The sequence below is a fragment of the Lepidochelys kempii genome, chromosome 4, assembly GCF_965140265.1.
Source record: "Lepidochelys kempii isolate rLepKem1 chromosome 4, rLepKem1.hap2, whole genome shotgun sequence".
Classification (NCBI taxonomy): Eukaryota; Metazoa; Chordata; order Testudines; family Cheloniidae; genus Lepidochelys; species Lepidochelys kempii.
Window position 1 is genome coordinate 116555939 of NC_133259.1, and position 23649 is coordinate 116579587.

At 43.4% G+C, this 23649-nt stretch overlaps 1 protein-coding gene across 6 annotated transcripts in view; it reads right to left on the reverse strand.

The window, feature by feature from the left end:
- Nucleotides 1-23649, reverse strand: part of PPP2R2C (protein phosphatase 2 regulatory subunit Bgamma) — a 286843-nt gene that overhangs the window by 97078 nt on the left and 166116 nt on the right. The window lies entirely within an intron of this gene.

The following is a 23649-nucleotide window of genomic DNA, read 5'->3' on the forward strand; positions in this document are numbered from 1 at the left end:
TAGGGATCCATCCTATATACCAAGTTATAGTCAAACATATAGGATATTACCCACATACACGTTTCGGTTTACTATAATTATCAACCCTCAGTGATATGGGACAGATTTTTAAGAAGTGCTTAGCACTCAACAGCTCCCATTTAGGCACCTAAAGGAATAACCAGATTTTCAAATCAGCTCAGCATCCATCAGTTCACATTGAGAACAGTGGGAGTTACTGACAGCTGAGCCCTATTGAAAATCTGACCCCCAAAACAGCCCCCCAGCCTGAAGCAAATACTCACCAGCAACCACACACCACACAACAAAAACACTAACCCAGGAACCTATCCTTGCAACATAGCTTGTTGAGAAAATGTGTCCACATATCTATTCAGGGGACACCATCATAGGGCCTAATCACGTCAGCCACACTATCAGAGGCTCGTTCACCTGCACATCTACCAATATATGCCATCATGTGCCAGCAATGCCCCTCTGCCATGTACATTGGCCAAACCAGACAGTCTTTACGTAAAAGAATAAATGGACACAAATCAGACGTCAAGAATTATAACATTCAAAAACCAGTCGGAGAACACTTCAGTCTCTCTGGTCACTTGATTACAGACCTAAAAGTCACAATATAACAACAAAAAAACTTCAAAAACAGACTCCAATGAGAGACTGCTGAATTGGAATTAATTTGCAAACTGTACTCCATTAACTTAGGCTTGAATAAAAACTGGGAGTGGATCATAGAATCATAGAATATCACGGTTGGAAGGGACCTCAGGAGGTCATCTAGTCCAACCCCCTGCTCCAAGCAGGACCGATCCACGACTAAATCATCCCACCCAGGGCTTTGTCAAGCCTGACCTTAAAACTTTCTATGGAAGGAGATTCCACCACCTCCCTAGGTAACGCATTCCAGTGTTTCACCACCCTCCTAGTGAAAAAGTTTTTCCTAATATCCAACCTAAATCTCTCCCACTGCAACTTCAGACCATTACTCCTTGTCCTGTTATCTGCTATCACTGAGAATAGTCTAGATCCATCCTCTTTGGAACCCCCTTTCAGGTAGTTGAAAGCAGCTATCAAATCCCCCCTCATTCTTCTCTTCTGAAGACTAAACATCCCCAGTTCCCTCAGCTCATGACTCCTCATAAATCATGTGTTCCAGTCCCCTAATCATTTTTGTTGCCCTCCACTGGACTCTTTCCAATTTTTCCACATCCTTCTTGTAGTGTGGGGCCCAAAACTGGACACAGTACTCCAGATGAGGCCTCACCAATGTCGAATAGAGGGGAATGATCACGTCCCTCGATCTGCTGGCAATGCCCCTACTTATACATCCCAAAATGCCATTGGCCTTCTTGGCAACAAGGGCACACTGTTGACTCATATCCAACTTCTCGTCCACTGTAACCCTGAGGTCCTTTTCTACAGAGCTGCTGCCGAGCCATTCGGTCCCTAGTCTGTAGCGGTGCATTGGATTCTTCCGTCCGAAGTGCAGGACTCTGCACTTGTCCTTGTTGAACCTCATCAGATTTCTTTTGGCCCAATCCTCCAATTTGTCTAGGGCCCTCTGTATCCTATCCCTACCCTCCAGCATATCTACCACTCCTCCCAGTTTAGTGTCATCTGCAAACTTGCTGAGGGTGCAATCCACACCATCCTCCAGATCATTTATGAAAATATTGAACAAAACCGGCCCGAGGACCGACCCGGGGCACTTCACTTGATACCGGCTGCCAACGAGACATGGAGCCATTAATCTTTACCTGTTGAGCCCGACAATCTAGCCAGCTTTCTATCCACCTTATAGTCCATTCATCCAGCCCATACTTCTTTAACTTGCTGGCAAAAATACTGTGGGAGACCGTGTCAAAAGCTTTGCTAAAGTCAAGGAACAACACGTCCACTGCTTTCCCCTCATCCACAGAGCCAGTTATCTCATCATAGAAACCTCCCCCGATCACCATGAGTTTTCAAAGATAATGGCCAATGGCTCTGCAATCACATCCGCCAACTCCTTTAGCACTCTTGGATGCAACACGTCCGGCCCCATGGATGTGTCATTACACAAAGTAAAACTATTTCCCTATGTTTATTTTTCCCACCTACTGTTCCTCACAAGTTCTTGTCAACTGCTGGAAATGGCCCATCTTGATTATCATTACAAAAAGTTTTTTTTCTCTCCCGCTGGTAATAGCTCACCTTAACTGATCGCTCTCGTTATAGTGTGTATGGTAACTCCGATTGTTTCATCTTCTCTGTGTATATAAAATTGTTCTACTGTATTTTTCACTGCATGCATCCGATGAAGTGAGCTGTAGCCCACAAAAGCTTTTGCTCAAATAAATTTGTTAGTCTCCAAGGTGCCACAAGTACTCCTGTTCTTTTTGCGGATACAGACTAACACGTTTGCTACTCTGTAACTAGGATATGTAACCAGCTCTTTTGAAAATCTGACCTTAAAGATATTCACTAAAATTCAAAAGTATCTAAATGAGAAGTAGAAGTTACATTTATTTGATGCACTTTATGAATTAAAAACATCTGTTCCCATTATTCTTTTACTAATCCAGCCCCGAATTTCAGAAAGCCTCTACTGCCAGTAGCTTTCCCTGTGAGCTACCAAAAGCTAGGGGAAGGTCAGGGGAGGTATACCATTACTAATGTAAAAAGAAAACCTTGTCCTATTACTGAGAAACAGAAAGTTTATTTAAAAATAAACACTAAATATAGGATTTTTGAAAACAGGATATATGATAGGCTCTAATATGATCTTTCCACTTGAGTGGATGTATGTATGTGTCAGTATTTCATAGACTTCAGGATGGGACCACAAGTGTATCACTTATCTTCAGTTGTATAAAATGTGTGGCTACTCACTAATCCTGGGAGGAGTCGAAAGGGCAGGGAATTAATTGTATTCCGTTAATATGGGCATCTGTGTAGGAAAAATATCCTTAGGCCAAGAAGTAGAGAACTCTAAGTGTGTCTAATGTGTTTCCTAAAACTAAGGGCAAAATGCTGCCAATGCTGGAACATTTTCAATGTAAGAATCTGTCTGGGAAATGAAAGGGCTCAGCAGAATCCACTGCTTCTGTTGGATGCATTATGTCCTCTGCACAGTGCTGAAAGTGCGCCAGGCTGCAATAGGTTGTAGACTCAGGAAATAAAATCTGTACAACTCAAGTTGCACATGAGTCAACAATGTGCCCTTATGAGTCCACAGTGTGCCCTTGTTGCCAAGAAGGCTAACGGCATATTGGGCTGCATTAGTAGGAGCACTGTCAGCAGATCAAGGGAAGTGATTATTCCCTTCTATTCGGCACTGGTGAGGCCACATCTGGAGTATTGTGTCCAATTTTGGGCCCCCCACTACAGAAAGGATGTGGACAAATTGGACAGAGTCCAGCGGAGGACAACAAAAATGATTAGGGGGCTGGAGCACATGGCTTATGAGGAGAGGCTGAGGGAACTGGGCTTATTTAGTCTACAGAAGAGTGAGGGGGGATTTGACAGCAGCCTTCAACTACCTGAAGGGGGGGGGGGTTCCAAAGAGGATTGGAGCTAGGCTGTTCTCAGTTGTGGCAGATGACAGAAGTAGCAGCAATGGACTCAAGTTGAAGTGGCGGAGGTCTAGGTTGGATATTAGGAAAAACTATTTCACTAGGAGGGTGGTGAAGCACTGGAATGGGTTACCTAGGAGGTGGTGGAATCTCCATCCTAGAGGTTTTTAAGGCCCAGCTTGACAAAGCCCTGGCTGGGATGATTTAGTTGGTGTTGGTCCTGCTCTGAACAGGGGATTGGACTAGGTGACCTCCTGAGGTCTCTTCCAACCCTAATCTTCTATGATTCAAGCCAGGTCACTGAGAGTGCATTCGCTTACCTCCTGGGCCATAGCAGCCATCAAGTCTGCTCGAGGAAGCACGCAGAGCTCTCCCCCTCCACACCTCAGGAGCCAAATCTGTTCTCATGAGAGAGGATGGAGAGCAACAAGAGCCCAGCAGATCAGAGCGGCTCCACTTCCTCCTCCACACCCTCTTCTGTGAGCAACATGTCAACTCCTTTGCTTCTCTCCCCCTCCAGCAACTCCTTGGGAAGAGGGGAGGAGGAAAGAAGAATCTCTGGAGTTACTCCGCCCAGTCTGTAAGGTGGGAGGGGACCCTGTTACAGCCTCCCCCACAGGCCTGGGAGAGGATGGGCAGAAGGAACAGAGGTGAGGCAGAGGGGGCAGGGTCACAATTAATTTATGGGGGGGGGTTGGGAGGACAGAACAGAGAAGGGGGCAGAATTGATAAGGGCTGGGGATAGGCAAATGTAATGTCACTTTCATTTCTGCAGACAATGATAAACCCTCCCCACAACCAGTGGCGGATTAATGATTTTGCCGCTCCAAGGCCCTGAAATAATTGCTGCCCCTGCCCCCAGCTCCCCGCCCCAGCTCACCTCCGCTCCGCCTCCACCTCCTCCCATGAGCGCGCTGCCGGGTCCTGCTTCTCCCCGCTCCCTGCCAGTGCTTGTGCGCGAAATAGGTTCACAAAGGAAGGGGGAAGAGGGGGGAATGTGGCGCACTCAGGAGAGGGGGGGGGGCCGAGGCGGGGATTTGGGGAAGGGGTCCAATAGAGGCAGGGAGGGGGCGGGGAAGGGGTGCAGCTGGGGCAGGGCCGGGGGTGGAGGGTGCAAACTGGCACCGGGGGAAGCAGCCTCTGGCTGCTATTATAAGTTTCGCAAAAAGAAAAGGAGGACTTGTGGTACCTTAGAGACTAACCAATTTATTTGAGCATGAGCTTTCGTAAGCTACAGCTCACTTCATCGGATGCATTCAGTGCCACTGAATGCATCCAATGAAATGAGCACTGAATGCAGCCGATGAAGTGAGCTGTAGCTTACGAAAGCTTATGCTCAAATAAATTGGTTAGTCTCTAAGGTGCCACAAGTACTCCTTTTCTTTTTGCGAATACAGACTAACACGGCTGCTACTCTGAAACTTATTGTAAGTTTGCCATCCCTGCAAATTTGCCACCCTAGGCCTAGGCCTTGTCGGCCTAGGTGTTAATACGCCGCTGCCCACAACCACACACACACTTTTGTCTGACCACTTTCCGCACTGCATGAGCATATATTGGGACACACAGCATTTGCTTCTGACCAGACTGTAAACCCCAGCTCAGCTTTGTAAACTATATATGAAATGGCACATGAAGAAATATTTTGAAGTGGCAGAGCTGAATATCTTCACTTGATTAAAAAACAACAACAGTATTTTGGCTCAAAATACTGTTGTTTTTAAATTAAATCTGCACAGAATAATCGAAACTAGAGATGAAGAGCCATATTTGGTCATCTACTCCACGCCTTGCCAAATTTGGCAGGATTCAATACTGGATACTATCTAGTGCTTTCTTCTGTCTAATATTAAATGATCAAGTGAATGGGGACTCCTTGGGAGACTATGCTGCAGCCTAATCCCTGTCAGAAGTTTTTCCTGATCCAGCCTAAAGTATTCCTTTCTTAAATTCATCCGAATACTGCTAGTTACATATGCCCTTTTGCACCTCTCTAACTAATCCCTCTCCAACTTTGGTGTTTACATCTTTCAAAACTTGTAGTCCATTCTGCCATTACCCCACAGCTGCTGCTTAGCTATACATATTCAGTTCTTTCAATGGTTTCAGAGTAGCAGCCGTGTTAGTCTGTATTCGCAAAAAGAAAAGGAGTACTTGTGGCACCTTAGAGACTAACAAATTTGCCACAAGTACTCCAGTTCTTTCTGTGTTTTTTTTAAATCAATGCCAGACAGATCTCTCATTGCATTGCTCTTCTCTGTGCTCCCTCAGGTTTGTTAGAACCTTTCCAATATTCATGTAAGCAGAAATAATTGCAGTGTTCCAGGAGCAGTCTCTCGAGATCTGTCGTGGGAGTGACTATAACCTCAGTGTTCTGTGATGGCATCTCTGCACATGCAGATCAAAATCACATTGGCCTTTTATCCACATTCATAATTTACTGTCCAGTGTCTCTCTCTAGGGCTGGTTTGGTTTCACACCTTTTCAGGTTTCTTGATTTAAGTAATACAGAAAAGACACAGATCAAAATACGTAGTTTATACACAATATTAATCTACACATCATGTACCTCCATAACATTTTGATTATTATACCTTAGATGAATATTATTGTCCCCATGTCATCCATTCTGTGGTCCAAATCCTAATGGCCTTACTCATTTTTATTCAGCTCTTACCTTTGTCAGACAAACTCCCCATAACTGACTAAAAACCTCAGGATATTTTCCATCTCTATGGTAACACAGAAACATTTTCAAATTTTGACTGTTCCTTAGAACACAAGGCAAGTAAGGGACATTTTAGAATCACTTCACCCACTCTGAAAATGCAACCTCTTGGATGAAACGTGGCAGCTTTTTTAAGAGCAAACCCCAATATCATGCAACAGTTTAGGGAAGAGAATGGAAAAAAATATTATATCCAGTTGAAATTGCAGGGGAAATCTGGATGGTCAATTACTGGATTTGGAGTGGGCCAGAATACTAGAATTAACATCACTATTATTACAAAAAATGCTGTGGGATCTGTATTTATCAGAACAAGTCAGGATACCTCTGACTCATGCCTCATCCAAAAGACAGCACTTTCAGCATTACACTGTCCCTAACAATATACTAAGGTATTGATTCAGTGCTGACTCAGAGGGCAAGAGTGTCATCTACTGAATCACCAACTTCATTTTCTGTAGCAGCAAGGATCTCCTAGGACGTCTTTGATCCAAGTATTGACCTGTTGTAAACTTGGCTTGTGAGACCTAATAAGATCATGACACAATCTGGGAGACAGGCCAGTCCTTGCCTACAGACAGCCCCCCAACCTGAAGCAAATACTCACCAGCAACCACATACCACACAACAGAACCACTAACCCAGGAACCTATCCTTGCAACAAAGCCCGTTGCCAACTTTGCCCACATATCTATTCAGGGGACACCATCACAGGGCCTAATAACATCAGCCACACTTTCAGAGGCTCGTTCACCTGCACATCCACCAATGTGATATATGCCATCATGTGCCAGCAATGCCCCTCTGCCATGTACATTGGTCAAACTGGACAGTCTCTACGTAAAAGAATAAATGGACACAAATCAGATGTCAAGAATTATAACATTCATAAACCAGTCGGAGAACACTTCAATCTCTCTGGTCACGTGATTACAGACATGAAAGTTGTGATATTACAACAAAAAAACTTCAAAACCAGACTCCAGCAAGAGACTGTTGAATTGGAATTCATTTGCAAATTGGATACAATTAACTTAGGCTTGAATAGAGACTGGGAGTGGCTAAGTCATTATGCAAGGTAACCTATTTCCCCTTGTTTTTTCCTACCCCCTGCCCCCCCTCCCCCCGACGTTCTTGTTAAACCCTGGATTTGTGCTGGAAATGGCCCACCTTGATTATCATACACATTGTAAGAAGAGTGATCACTTTAGATAAGCTATTACCAACAGGAGAGTGGGTTTGTGGGGCAGGGGGGAGAAAACCTGGATTTGTGCTGGAAATGGCCCAACTTGATTATCATAAAAAGAAAAAGAGTACTTGTGGCACCTTAGAGACTAACCAATTTATTTGAGCATAAGCTTTCGTGAGCTACAGCTCACTTCATCGGATGCATCCGATGAAGTGAGCTGTAGCTCATGAAAGCTTATGCTCAAATAAATTGGTTAGTCTCTAAAGTGCCACAAGTCCTCCTTTTCTTTTTGCGAATACAGACTAACACGGCTGTTACTCTGAAACTTTGATTATCATACACATTGTAAGGAGAGTGATCACTTTAGATAAGCTATTACCAGCAGGAGAGTGGGGTGGGGGGAGAGAAAACCTTTTGTAGTGGTAAACACCCATTTTTTCATGGTTTGTGTGTATAAAAAGATCTTCTGTACTTTCCACAGTATGCATCCGATGAAGTGAGCTGTAGCTCACGAAAGCTTACGCTCAAATAAATTGGTTATTTTTTGCAAAAAGAAAATGTTGCTATTTTTTCTGTTTTTCATTAAAAGTTCAAAAGTTCCTGAGAAACTCTAGAAAAGATTATTTTAAAAACCAAATGTTTGAAGCTGAAGTGAATCTTCATTTTTTTAAATAACTGAAGGGTCATTCTTTAACAATGGCAGAATTTCCCCCCTTGAAACTGTTGTGGCTGTGTACTCTCATCGACAGGGAGTACATGGGACCCAGGAGATCTGGACTGTGTTCACACCTCACCACTGAGGAAGTCGCTTCACCTCTCCATGCCTCTGTTTTCCCTCCAAACGTCCGTCAGTCTTGTGCTTTAGGAGTGTAAGCTCTTTGGGGCAGAGACTGTCTTTCATTGTGTTTGTACAGTGCATAACACAACAGGGCCCAATCTCAGTTGGGGCCTCTGGTTGCTACTGCCATACAAATACCAGTAGCATTCTATGACCCTAAGTGTTTCAGGGATTGGTGAAACAGGCTCATCAACCAACAAGAGGATGGAATCCACATTAGATAAGAGTCAGTGCATCCACTCCCTTTGATGGGGTTGTGTTCCTAACTAATATTGTGACTGGCTCTGTTGCTAGCATGAGCAAACATATTCATGGCAAAATCTAAACAGTCTAATTCAGTCCCATCCAGCACTTTTTTTCTCATCCAAGGACAAGGTGGTTTCTGAGTCTAAATGGTTCTGTGTTACCTAAATGTAACAAACTGCTGAGGTGAAATCTGGTCTACTTGGCCTTAAATGCTGAACAGCACTCTGGAAAAGTAAGCTCTGTCCATCAGCACTGCTCAGGGTTTCTTCCCCTGACAATCCTACCTGGGGAAATAAGGTGGGTGAGGTAATATCTTTTATTGGATCAACACAGCTGCAGCTACACTGCATACATCCCGATTGGGGCTTTGGTTGCGCTATGCACTTTGCAGCTGCTCAGCAGGAGCAATGCCAGCTCCCACTTGATTAGCAGGGAGCTGGGAGAAGAGCTGCTGAGCTTGCCCAGAGCAAGGAACACTATAAGGTTTCAACCCATGACACAGCTTGGACTAGTGTATGATGCTGGGTGCTGCTCATTCTAGTCAACCCTGCTCCTGGCTGCACAAACATGTCATTAAGTGTCCAAGGCCAGCACAGGAAAACACTTTAGCGTGTGCTTAATCCCAGGTCTATACCAGACAACACTTCAACAAATGCTCATGTGCTCACCCAAATAGGGATCCTATCCTAAACAGGGGGTTAAAGGCTGTCATTAATGGCCACAATTATTAGTTTTTTTAAAATAAATTGTCCCTACCTGATTTACTGTGCAAAACCCATAACGTAACTATAAGTATCTCTTTGCGTTGTGATTTTTTAAAGAATATTTACAACATTTAATAAATTTAAAATCTACAAACTAACCATAATGTAGGGACTATTTGACAGATAGAATTAAGCAACTAGAACAAGTCTTGGAGCAAAGTCAATGGGGGAAAGATGGTCTTTCAGCTAACGCACAGGCCTACAAATTAGGAGATCTGGATTCTATTCTGAGCGCTGGGAAAGGCTTCCAATGTGAAAACAAGTTGATACGGTCTACATTTTTTAAAGTTGCACTGATTTTCATGTCCAGTTTAAAACACCAATGGCCTGATTTCAGAGGTGCTGAGCAACTAACCAGTGTCTGTAATACTGGGAGTTGTGGGGATCCCAAACCTCTAAAAATGAAACTGTAGGGGCCTGATCCTGTGCCCATTGAAGTTAATGGAAAAGCTTCAACTAATTTTAACAGTGCAGGTTCAGGCCACTATTGTTTCAAGTTGAATACCCAAAAGTTCAGACCCCAAAATTAGTGGCCACATCTTAAAATTTTTGCCATAAGTGCCTCACTTTCCTTGCCTATAAAATAGTTTCCTTAGCTCAGTAGGGTTTTTTAAGGCTTAATTTGTTAATTTTTAAAGCACCTTGAGATCCTTGCATGGATGACTCTTAATTATTGGTCCTACTGAACCCAGTATCTCTTTATTACTTGATACTATTAAGCTCTGATCTTTGTGTATAAAAAACTATCTGAATTGGTAAAGAATATGCTACATTCCCTTTTCCTTTACCTTTTTCATTAACTACTTCAGCAGTTCTCAAACTGTGGGTCAGGACCCTAAAGTGGGCTGTGACCCCATTTTGATGGGGGTCACCAGGGCTGGTGTTATACTTGCTGGGGCCTACGGCTGGAGCCCCCCACCCAAGACTGAAGCCAAAACCCGTGGGCATCAGCCCTGGGTGTCAGGGATCAGGTTATAGGTCCCCTACCTGGGGCTGAAGCCCTTTGGTTTTGTCCCCCACCCCCTGCCCAGCATGGGTTCAGGCTTCGGTCTCCCTTCCTGGGGTTGTACAGTAATTTTTGTTGTCAGAAGGGAGTTGCGGTGGAATTAAGTTTGAGAACCCCCGAACTACTTCATTATCATTGATGGAAATGGATTAGCTGATTTGCTAGAAAGCCCTTCATCTCAGGTGATTTTAAACTGTTCAATAATATTACTTGATGGTTATTCTAGATATTTAATTTTTAAGACCAGAAATACAATCTCCAAGTTTCATAAATATTTTAGTCTGAAACTATCAACAGAAATATCGGTACTGAACACACACAAATAGTTCTGTATAATAAATATTGTACAACATATGCTATGCAAATTATTCCTTGCTGATGTATGAAATATACAGCTGGACATTTATTTCTCAGTGTTTGTTGGCAAAAGACCATCTTTAATTGTGAAAGATCAGGATTCAACAACAGGCTTAAAACACCCTGCTCAAATGCTATGGAAATTTCAAAACCCGTGTCAGTCCTTTCCCATTACCAAGTAACCATAAGGTGCAAGAAGGCAAAACTTGCCATGGGCATCACATCATGTATTTATGGCTTCCTGCACAGGGTATAAACTGATGCTCATTGGATAAACCCTGCCTGTGCTGTGAGCTTTCAACCCCCCCCTATTAATTTCACACTGAGGAGCCACAGAGCCTGGCAGCCAGTAGCAGACTGATTAAAAGTGATGCTGCCATGTGTTAAAAAATGTTAGGGAACAATGCCTGAATGGGATCATGGAGAGCCCTTGCAGGTACCCTCTCATTTCAGAGCAAACAAACGCCAAAACCTGAAAGGACTTAATCTATTAAAATCCGTCTTTCAGAATAGACTAGTCTTATCGTTTTCTTCTTAGCTTCACAGAATAAATACAGTGACAGTCTGCGTTCAGCAAGCATCAATTTTGTGAAAAGGGCTATTGCAATTCAAACATAAAAAGAAAAAGATTATTAGGACCTTAAAGGGAACTTTTTCATTTTAAATATATACAAGGAGCACTGAAAAGTCATCTAAAATTTAAAATCCTATACCAAACAAAAATGTTCAGAATGGATATTTCCTATGTATGAAACATAAACATTAACAGGATTTGACTGTCAGCTAGTTCTGAACTTTAAAAAAAAATGTTTTTAAACTGAGCAATTACGAGCTAGGGGCGCAGGAGAAATAATCATGTAAACATTTCAGACAGACACATTGTTTTTACAAGTAACACAAAACAATCATATTTAGCACTAACCAGTTTTCATGTTCAAGGTTTTTTGGGTTTTTTTATACACACAATACTGTATTAATCTTCCCAACACCCTGTGTTACTATTTCCATATTACACAGGGGGAAATGAACAGACAGGTCAAGTGATTTGTGCAAGGCTACACACTGAGTCTCGATTATAAAAACACTGAAAGACAAACAGTACAGACCATGGCTCAGCAAACCAGCTCTATTCAGCAAAGCATTTAAGCATGTGCTTTACATTAAGCATATGTTTAAGCCTCATTAATTTCAGTTCAAGCTCATGTTCGAATGTTTTGCTGATTTGGGACCCCCAATGAACAGGGCACATTAATAACATGACAGACCCAATGCAGAAAAAGGGCAAACACAGCCCATGCAAATGGGTTGTACTTATTCGGGATGGATCTACACGATAGGATCATAAGCCCCAAAATAGAAGGGCCAGGACAACTGAGCAGCTCCAGCTCAATATGGAGTGGTGATGGGGGAAGCATCAGACACAGTCTGCTATATTGAATGTGAGCCATGTGGATCATTGCTGTGCATGGACCAACTGGACACAGCCCTGGTTTGCCAAATTTCCAACTCTGTGCTCTGCTGTGGGGACTCTGGCTGGAGTTTTCTTCCTCGGTGTGCAGAAGGTGGGGAGTACAATTGTGTGGGTTTGCTGCAGCCTGCGCTACAAGCACAGCAGAAACAATGCATTGCTTTGGCCTTCAGTCCTGATGATGCCATGTAAACCGGAGGGGATATTGTACGTGAGACTGAATACTGGAGACTTTGTTCAGAACACTTACTTTATGCACAAATACAGTGACCAGATAGCAACTGTGAAAAAACGGGACAGGGGGTGGAGGGTAATAGGTGCCTATATAAGAAAAAGTCCCCCCAAAAGGGACTGTCCCTATAAAAATGGGACATCTGGTCAAATATCAACAGTTTAGCACATTTTTCATTTCTAGCACAGAGGGTGTGCAATTTTTCCTCATTTCACAAACAAAACTTACTCCACCCCATCATGCCGCTCACATTTTGAGGAGGCTCCCAAACACTCCTAGGCCTGATTCCAAACTCTCAACAGTTTTAAAACAGTGGATTTGCTCATGATTTACACTGGTACAAGTGAGATAAGAATCAGACCCTGTATTTAGAAGAAGTGAAGTGGCCAAAACCAGCTGTATTTTATATCTATTATCTAAAAACAAAATCCAAGCTGAGTTAACTGATCCAAAACCCATTGAAACTAATGGTCCCTTACTTCAGTGAGCACTGGATCTGGCCCAACATGATTAGCAGGAATATGAACAGAATCTGAAGTATTCTTTTACCGTCCTTTCATCTCTACACATCCAAGCACATGAAGATAAGTGCCATGGAAGATAAATAGTTTGGGAAAGGCAGTCAAAACATACATGTCATTGCTAATTTTCTGGTCCAAGTAAAAAGCACATTTTTGTTCTTTATGAAACAGAGGGTGGAATACTGGCTATTGCAAACAGCAAGAAGTACTTGATGGGGTTTTTTTTAAATCAAATATTCAACTTAGAGAGCCATCTGCATATAACCTTCAGATGCCATTTTATTATTGGTTTTTTAAAAATTTAATTTAAAGTAAATTATCATATAAAATGGTGTATATTCTCTCCCCCCCCATCCCCCACATATATATCCCAGGCTTCCAGATGGATAAATTGGCAAGTAATCGATTTTTCTATTTTAAATAACAATTAGAACAATTCATCCTTCCCTATTTTCTCCTCTGTGATTTCCAGCAGCGGGTCAGCAGCTAAGGTCATAACATGGGGCTTGTTGCCTGTCACAGGAGCTTGATGCCAAGCTGTGTTAGACACTCATCTAGTGTTAGCATCTGTTTGTTTGGCAAGCTCCAAAGGCAGTTGAGCTGACAGCTCTGAATTTGCCTCTGGGTCTGTCACAAGATTATATGGCTGTTGGACTTTGGGCAGTGCCTGATACTACTTTGATGAGTATCCTACATATCACAAGACATTACATCCTTCCTTAACAGCTTTTGAAATCAATAGTTGTGATCTTTCAGAATAATCCAGGTGGTGTGGGTAGCTGTTTTGAGAAAATTAAAAACAAAAGCATTATTTGTATATATAAATAAAGATAACTAATTAACTCCCATTGCTTAAATCAAACTGCCTTCATGTTGATCCAGTTTACGTAATGTGACCTGAGGACATCATAACAGGGCATGAATATCAGTAGAATACTAAGAGGCAAGGAAGTCTGTTTCAGTAAATAGGCTGATATGAGAATGAACAGTGCTTGTGTTTTTCAAAGTGTCATTACCAAACACAGATAGACTATTTATAGAATTGATGCATTGGCCTGATACATCATTGCCCTGTAGTTATTTACACTAATGTAAAGAAAGTGCCAGTGAGTGCATATAGCACAAAAGTAATAATTTGGTGGTGACTTACATCCACTTTACACTCGTGTATTAGCTCAATCCTAAAAGGTGCTTAGAGCATTGTGAGCTAATCCAACAAACTGCTTAAGCTTTTGCTTAACTTCAAGCATGTAAGTCACCCAATTGACCTTGAAGGGACCACTCATGCTTAATGTTAAACATCTGCTTAAGTGCTTTGCTGCTTCAAGGGTAGACAGCTCAGCACCTTGGTGGATTGAGCCCTCTACCAGGTACAATGATGAACCTGGCTCATTGTATCTGAATACGTTATGTTCCTTTAATTAGTGATAAATAACAATTCAAAGAACATGCTAATTCAAATACAATGCATCAGTCCTAGCCTGTGTTTTGTAATGAAACCTCAAAAACTATATATAGCCTCAGAAATACACATAACATTTTGTATTAGTCTCAATGGACAGCAATCATCTAGTGTTACTAAATCAGAACACAATGCAAATGCAAACAGTACAATGCAGGACACAGTCTAAAACAGCAGCAGCACTGTTGGCTGGTGGGGCAGGTTGTGATTTCACCTGGCCTCTTGTACTAGAATCTAGCAGCATACATGTATGCTACTGCCCTGTTAACGCAGCCTTGCAGAAGACTGTTTCCAGCCAAACAATAGCAGCATCAAAGGTGGGAACTCATCTGTTCCCTTCCACATTCAGTTAGGAGATATGAATTTCAGAGCCTCATACCATTTAAATACTAACAATATTTGAAAAGAAATTAAATGCAAAAACCTCCATTACTACAACATTAAGGATGGAAAGTTAAAAGCAAGTCAGAAAATGCAAATTGTCCAGATCTGCTTCCTATAGAAAAACCTGCCTGAGAATCACCTCAGAATTTTCTCAGAGACATCCCTTCAGGTAGGAGGGGCTTCTAGGGTCATGGTGATGGCCTCCCAAACCTGCAGGTCCTGCACCACCCCCAGGTCCACAAATACTGGAGCTATGTGCTTGGAGAGCTGCTTTTGAGGGCTGCAATTAGTTGCAGGCACACATAATTGCAAGCCACATCAATAACATTTAGACATGTAACCCCTGATCTGTATGCGCAATCAGGTAGTTAGACGTACACGTGCTCTTTTATGCATCCTCAATTATTTGACCTGCAATCAATATTGGGTTTTAAAAAACCTGTCCCATAACGACTACTGCATTCCCCACAGTACAGAGTAGCGTTGTTGCAACATGGTAGCTTGAGTGGTCTAAAACAGTGGTTTTCAAAGCCAGTCCGCCGCTTGTTCAGGGAAAGCCCCTAGCAGGCCAGGCTGGTTTGTTTACCTGCCACATCCGCAGGTTCGGCCGATCGCAGCTCCCATTGGTCGCGGTTCGCCGCTCCAGGCCATTTGGGGCTGCAGAAAGCGGTGCGGGCCGAGGGACGTGCTGGTCGCCCTTCCCACAGCCCCCATTGGCCTGGAGTGGTGAACTGCGGCCCATGGGAGCCGCAATTGGCCGAACCTGCAGATGCGGCAGGTAAACAAACCGGTCCAGCCCGCCAGGGGCTTTCCCTGAACAAGCGGCGGACCGGCTTTGAGAACCACTGGTCTAAAATACTACAGTGCTAGAGACTAGTTTGAGCACTAACTCTATTATACAACCTAAATTTCTGATATCCAGTTTGGTATGTACCTGACGTTTGGATTGTATCCCAAACCCAGCATGTAATGGAAAGAGGCTGGCAGCTGATGCAGGTGAGAAGAACGAGGGTTTCTCCTTTGCTGGAGGTTGCGCCTTCAAGGATCATCTTGCCCTCTTCCCATCCCATCAGTAATAGGTCACTGATTCTTAAATGCAACTCCCCACTAAAACCAGTGAGGGGAGGGACTCACTATTTACATTACAGTGGATCTAGAATTCTAAAGCCCCCCCCCTCCCCGGATTCTATTGTACAAACACAGTAATAGATAGTCCATGACTCAAAGAGACAAGACCAAAAAATGATGGAAGAAATGATATACTGATGGGGAACTGAGGCACACAGAGATTATTTGCTCAAAAATCACACAGGAATTCTGCAGCAGAGGCAGGAATTGAACCCAGATTTCCTAAATCCTTTTAGCCACAAGACTACCCTTCCTCTTTGTAACAATCACTTAAAACCAATAGCATGATATAGCGTCATCAGAACTTCTGAAATACGTTATCTATTTTTTAAAAAAGCTGACTCTGGAATCTCTAAAAAGAGAATCACTGGTTTAGAATATAGCCTCCTTCTTCATTAAGGCAGTAACCTTCCCAACAGAGAAAACTGTAGCTGCTTCCATTGTCCTAGGAAGGCAGAAGCTCCTGCATTTTAACTGCCCCAGGGAGGTAATCCTGCCCTTAGAGAATCAATGAGAAATCCTGGTCAGGTGTAAGCAGAGGGATAAGTAAATCAACACATTGGGCCAAACTGTGAATGCACTGCACTGAGACTCACCCAAAGGCTAGGTGCAGGGCAGGGAAACACATGTTCTCTCTTTCTCAAAGTCAGCCCATATCTGTCTTCAGGGTCCCTGCAGAGAGACTATCTACCTTTACTTTCCTCTGTACAGTGTTGTTGGAGCCATGTTGGAGCCAGGATTTGAGAGAGACAAGGTGGGTGAGGTAATATCTTTTATTGGACCAACTTCTGTTGGTGACAGAGTCAAGCTTTTGAGCTCACACACAGCTCTTCTTCAGGTCACTTTCCTCTGGTATTTGCTTTGGAGATCATGCAGGCCCTACTCCTCCACCATCCTGCCCACTTCCAAACTCCTCCACAACAGCAGGTCTCTCGATCCCTGAAGAGCTCTGGAAAGTGGGAACACATTGCTGTGCACTTGGCTGATCTGCCCATGCTGCATGGAAGAAGTAAGATTTTGGGGGCACAGTCAGGCTCTGAGAAATAGGCCAAAGTCAGATTCTAACTGCACATGCTTCACACAATGAAGCTGAAGAAGACAATAAAACTGGGCTCCTCCTGTTTAATTTGCACAGAGATCTGAGCCTATTCCAATGGACAGCACATTTTCACCTGCTCACTGTTTGAAACTCATCCTCCTGCTGGTTCCAGGTGCGCCGCATTTCCAGCTGGGGATTGCTCTGTCATAAAAATCCGACTCCAAGGAGTTCCTAAAAAGGTCATTTTTTTTCAGAGAGCAGATGAATGAGAATCATTAAAGTAGAAACCTATCACGTGAAAAAGAAACGTATTATACTAACACTGAGTTCACACAACAGTCCCTTTGAAGTATGCCACAGTGCCTGGTGAGTTGGAACCTGACAGTTACAGAGATTCAGCACCAAAACACATGGTTTTTTAAACTGGCAATATTTAGTAAAGGAAAACAAGACATTACAAACCACACTGAAAATCTCACATTTTTCTATATGTCTCTTGAATAACTAACATGATCTAGAAGCCAGCTGGTAAAATAATGAAGGCAAGACGGCCAGTAAAATGATGCTGAACATAAGAGGAACTGCTTTGTACTAATTAGAAACAATGTGCAGTTTCATGACACTTTATAGACTTCAATTATCATACTCTGCAGGAAGGAGCTCTCAAACATCTGTATAATGATTATTATCCACTGGGATGCCGTTTACAGTGCAAAGTATTAAAAACAGGGCCAAAAATCAATTATAATCTCTGTAAATGAGCATATTGTTCATCTAAGGGAGTTGTTGGAAATTGCCTTAAAAAGAGAGACAAACTGATTTAAACAATGAAAAATAGGCACAAAAATAAGCTTAAATATCATTTTAATGACAATTTATTTATAAAATGCATATAAAATACAAAAGAGTGTTATTAGAAATCATGCCAAACACAACAGATCCACTAAAGTCATGAATTGGAGTCAAGTTGAAAATGTATTTATTTTTTAAAAATTTTAGGCCAGAGGAGAATCCTAAAAACATTTCCCATTGAAGCCATGAAATTATTCACATGGGTTACACATGTCCTTCAGTGTGTTTGTAGAATCAGGGCCTTAATTGTTCTTACATTTCATTATTTTCTTATTGAAATAAAAAAATTAATGCCTTAACATTAATACATACATACAAGAGAGATGGCAGATGTACAAGTCATTCAGTAATTAACGGCATCATATCAATCATCGACATTTAACGTATCTGCCATTGAGAATTATATTGATGAGAATTCCATCAATTGATGAATTAAATATATTAATCATTATTCCTGAAATTAAAGGAAAACATATACATTACAATACCATATTAGTACAATACAATAAACCTCACTATTATGAAAACAGGACTGGAATATAAATGTTTTTTTCCACTCAGTAGTTGATCTTAGTAGAAAGTTGTAGTGTTCGATCTTCACAATGCAGGATATTTATAATGGGACATGGGTAACAGTGTCTTTATAATGGGACTGCGGAGAGGCTAAGGTTCAGTCCAAGTCAGACAGAGGTAATGCTGGTAAGTACGGTGAAGCAACTAGAAGATGTGATAGGCATTACATCAGGCATTACATGAGAGAGTGCAACTGGCATTACAGTACAGACCCATTTACGCGCGGATGTCAGGAGTCAAGCCGTCACGACCGCGTGTTAACGGACCGCGGGTTAAGAGGGCCGTCCTGAAAAAAGTGTCTATGATTCACTTAGAAAAAACCGCCGTCATTTTCTGCTCTTTCTGGCTCGCATTTTTTTTCTTTCTTGTGAAGCCTGTCATTTGCCACAGATGAAAAGCGTTTGGGGCCGATTCATCGGCTGATTGGCTTTCTCCAGAAATCGATACCTGCGCTATGCCATGATGCTTTTTAAAATGACTTATAAACCCCTTGCTGGCTTGGAATAATTCATCCCCTGTTAAATTTCCATATTTTGTCGCTTGGGCTTGAAGAATTGGCCCACTTACCGGCATTCCTTTCAGCCTTTCCTGAGCAAACCCCATGCGCATGACTTTGTCTACTGTGGGTTTTGCTGAATAGCACAAAAGTTTTCACTTAAGCCCCGTGGCAGAATCGATATTTTGTTCAAAGCCATTCAGTTTAGATTCATTTTTTAGCCATCCTCGGAGAGTAGATTTAGCAATCCCAATATCTTTTGAAACTTTGGTCTGGGTTTCTCCGCTATTTACTAGATCTATTGCAGCTAGCTTTTCTTCTACAGTGTAGAAATGCTGACGCTTGCCCTCTGCCATTATATTAGGCCTACGGTTAAAATTTTCTAATGTAGTATATACATTACTATAACAACTACTATATATTATATATCTCTCTAGCCTGACAATAACTAAGCGTGCGTGATACGTCTTTACCAATATCGGTAAAGACGTACAACGTGTTTCCACTCCGCACTTCCTGTCGATTTCTGTGTCAGTGAGTTAAGTGAGCAAATCTGTAGCGCTACATAGCAAGTTCCTGTACCGCGTGTTAACAAGTCTCGCATGTTAAATAGGTAGCACTGGGAGGCATGGAGCTACCGCACGTTAAACAGATTTGCGCGTAAACGGGTCTGTACTGTAGTTTGCTGTTTGAAGGTAGCAGTCATGACCAAGAGTCTCTTTCCATACATATGGTGAGGTGAGTGCAACCATTTCTTTTAGATGCTGACTTTGTTTTACTTAATCTTTGTCACCGTAAGCATAGATTAATCTGCTACATGCACATGGCTACACCTCTAGAGCACTCAGAAACTGAAATTGGTGCAGATCACAATAGCTTTCTTGGTGAGTGGAGTTTCATGCCAAGAGCACATGGCACTCAGGAACTGCAAGGAACTGTCTGTGACTGCCTGGGGAGGGAGAAATCCAGGGCGACCTTTCAAGCCCTAAGTCGTTTGGGAATCAGGCTGAGAGGCCAACTCCCTCTCTGTACCATGCTTACTCCGTTGCGATCAGAGAAGGTTCTCCAGCTGGAATTCCCCCATTATCAAAAAGAAGAAGCTGCTGGTCTGTCTGTGAATTTCCCTCACCTATAGGACATGCTACCCACTAGGTCCACCAAAGTCTACCCTTGTTATCCTTCTAGCCATACTTTAAACCCAACTTTCCTCTTAGGGCAGTTGGAGCGAGAACTGTCAGAGGGATCTGCTGTCAGGGTTACTATGAGATGTTTAGAAATTAGTGTTTTTTCCACTGTGCGTATAGATGGGCATTTCTTAATTATATTGTGTGTGCACACAGAGGTGGGTGGGGGGATAGAACAGTCTATTGTTTGCTGCTGTAAATTGTTGACTAAGTTATGGGAAGGTGCCCAGCACATAGCATGGGAGTTTCCTGGTCGTTTATAAATAAAAATAAATAAAATACAGAGGATAGATTCACACCCATAGCCTTCTGCTTTGCAATGGGATGTCAAAGCCCAGCTGTGAGGCTGATATCACTAATGTTCTGGACCAGGGAACAGCACAATATGCTTAGTACCACATGCTCCCTGGCAAAAAAACAAAAACAAAACAAAAACCCGAAGAGAGAGAGAGAGAGAGAGAGAGAGAGAGAGAGGATTTTCCCCAAAGATCAAGAGCAGCATTTGCAGCTGCCTGATGCAGGAAGTCTGGTGCGGTACTTCCTTGGGACAGTAGTCCAAGAAGCTATATTCAGCTGCAACAACTGATTTAAGTCAAACCAGCAGGTGACCATGCTGCCCATTGCTCAGGATAACAACGCTTGGAATGCTTCTAACAGGTTACCTGGGGACTACTACTGCTATAGATAGATCTGCTTAATGAAAAGAAAGAAGACAATTATTCTGCCTGACATCACTGTAAAACTCTTGTTCTAATTCCTATTAGTGACAGATCAGCAGAGAATATTATAAATAATTTTCTGTTGGCGTAAGACTCATTCCTGCTCTCGTTGAACTAAATAGAGCAAGACTCCCACTGATTTCAATGGGAATGTGATCAGGCCATTAGGTATTAACCATCAGCAATTGTTAACACAGAATTATGAGCTTAAACCATATGGACTAGTTGATTCAAATACTTTATCTTCATTCATCAAAACACCATGCTCCAAATGAACATAGACAGAGAACTGATCCCAGTCCAAAGGTCATGCTGAATTTACAAATTAGAGTGTCTGCTGACACACGTTACCATCATCAGCAGCATAACACGGGCATTGCCTCCGATCAGTCTGATGGCCATTATCGTAAAGGGAAAACTGAGAGTAACCCTGTGGTAACCTCCGGGGAAATCGAGTACCTTTTAGAGACTGGATGCCTCGGACAGAAAACCTTCCCCACGAAGTGTAATACGAAATAGGTCATAAAAATGATTTCAGGCTACATGATTTCAGGCTACATGTTCATCAGGCTACATGTTTGTTTGCTGAAAGCCCAGCCTTTAAAAAGAGAAATGTTAAAATCAACTTGAGATTTCACTGCAGCTCTAGTGAAAAGCTCTTGAAATACTTCATATACTGAACAGGGCAAAAAACAGTGACAAGGATTCTGAATTTAACTATATGAATGGTAATCCATACACACTTAACTGCATAGTAGTAACACAACTGCTTTCATTACTGTTTATAGCTTCAGATACCCATTAGCACAATCCCCAAGGTTCCTTGTGAATAATTGGATTAGGAAAGGGGGAGTTATCATGAAACACAGTAGGATGTGAGGCTTATGAAACAGCACATCTTGAATCCAGATGCTGACATGACAACATCATGAAAAGCTAATTTACACATCCAAATTAATACCATCATGATGATAATATAAAAGGAAGATATGCATATAAAATGAGCTCTGGAAAATAATGACAAAAAAAAAGAATTGAGCAACAGAGGCTATACAAATACATGTTTTTGACTTTTTAACCTATGTGGGTGGGTGTAAATAGACTAAATGCCATATTCATAGGAATAGCTCTTCCTATCCAGTCTTATTAAAAATGTATTCTATTATGTAGTAACACAACAAGCGGCTTGATAAATACAGTCATGTATGTAAGACACACGTAGCACTCATATAAACAGGTGAAGAATGTTACGAGATTTTCCTAATAATCTGTTTCCATTTGACACACAGAATGTTTCTGTATTGTTCAGCACATCTCAGACAAGTGTTATCAATAAAATTAACACTGGTATCACTCTTTAATTAGAACAGTGTCTAAAGCAGGGGTTCAGCAACGTTTCAGAAGTGGTGTGCTGAGTCTTCATTTATTCACTTGAATTTAAGGTTTTGCCTGCCAGTAATACATTTTAATGTTTTTTAGAAGGTCTCTCTCTATAAGTCCATATATTATATAACTAAACTATTGTCGTATGTAAAGTAAACAAGGTTTTCAAAATGTTTAAGAAGCTTCATTTAAAATTAAATTAAAATGCTGATCTTACGCCTCCGGCCCGCTCAGCCCACTGCCAGCCTGGGGTTCTGTTCATCTAGGCCGGCAGCAGGCTGCGCGGGGCCGGTGGCCGGGACCCCGACTGGCAAGGGGCCGGCAGCCAGAACCCCAGACTGGCAGCGGGCTGAGCAGGGCCAGCAGCCGGGACCCCAGACTGGCAGTGGGCTGAGCGGGGCCGGCAGCCGGGACCCCAGACCAGCCATGGGCTGAGCAGCTCAGCTCGCTGCCACTCAGTCCGCTGCCAGTCTGGGGTTCCATCAGCCGGCTCCTGCCAGCCAGGGTCCTGGCTGCCGGCTCCACTTAGCTCGCTGCCAGTCTGGGATCCCGGCCCTGCCCACACAGAGTGGGTACCTACCTTCTCCCTGGTTCTAGCCCATTCTCTTCCTCTCTCTGTGCACTGAGCTGAGGGTGGGAGTGCACTGAGCACAGGGCTGGGGGTGAAGAAGCAGGCTGGGGGTTGGGGTGCAGGGTCTGGCCAGGAGCTAGAATGAGGGAGGGGGCTCAGGGTTGGGGCAGGAGGTTTGGGTGTGGAGTCCTTACCTGGGCAGCTCCCATTTGGTGTGAGGGGTGCAGGAGCTCCCGTTTGGTGCTCAGGGTGGGGGTGGGAATGTGGGGGGTGCAGGAGTCAAGCAGAGGGCTGAGTGTGTGTGGGGAGTGCAGAAGTCAGGGCAGAGAGCTGGGGGCATGTAAGGGGGATGCAAGAATCAGGGTTTGCGGTGGGGGGGGCGCTAGGTATGTGTGGGGGGAGCAGGAGTCAGGGCAGAGGGCTGAGTATGTGTGGGGGTACAGAAGTCAGGGCGGGGGCTGGGGGTGTGTGAGGAGGGTGCAGGAGTCAGGGCATGGGCTGTGGGGTGCTGGGTATGTGGAGGGGGTGCTGGAGTCAGGGCTGGGATCGTGGGGGGGCTGGGTATGTGGAGGAGGTGTAGGGGTCAGGGCAGAGGGCTGGGGGTGTGGGCTAGGGTTGTGGGGGTGCTCTCAGCCCCCTGCCTAGAGCGGCTCACGGCAGGGGGCTGGAGTGGATATGCCCTGATTCCAACCCCCTTCCCTAAGGCCCAGTTCCCACCTCGTCTCCACCTCCTCCCCAGAGCAGCTAGCGCTGTGGCTCTGCTTCTCCCCCTCCCTTGAAAGGGCCATCAGCTGATCGGTGGCAGGGAAGAAGAGGAGGAGGGGCAGAAACCCAGCACACCAGCAGTGGAGGGGGGAACTTGCCTGCCCTGCAGCAGCAGCCAGCAGAACCAAACTTCTTCATCCTGCCCCCTCGAGGGTGGGTGGCGGGGGGTCAGAGAAGAGCGGGC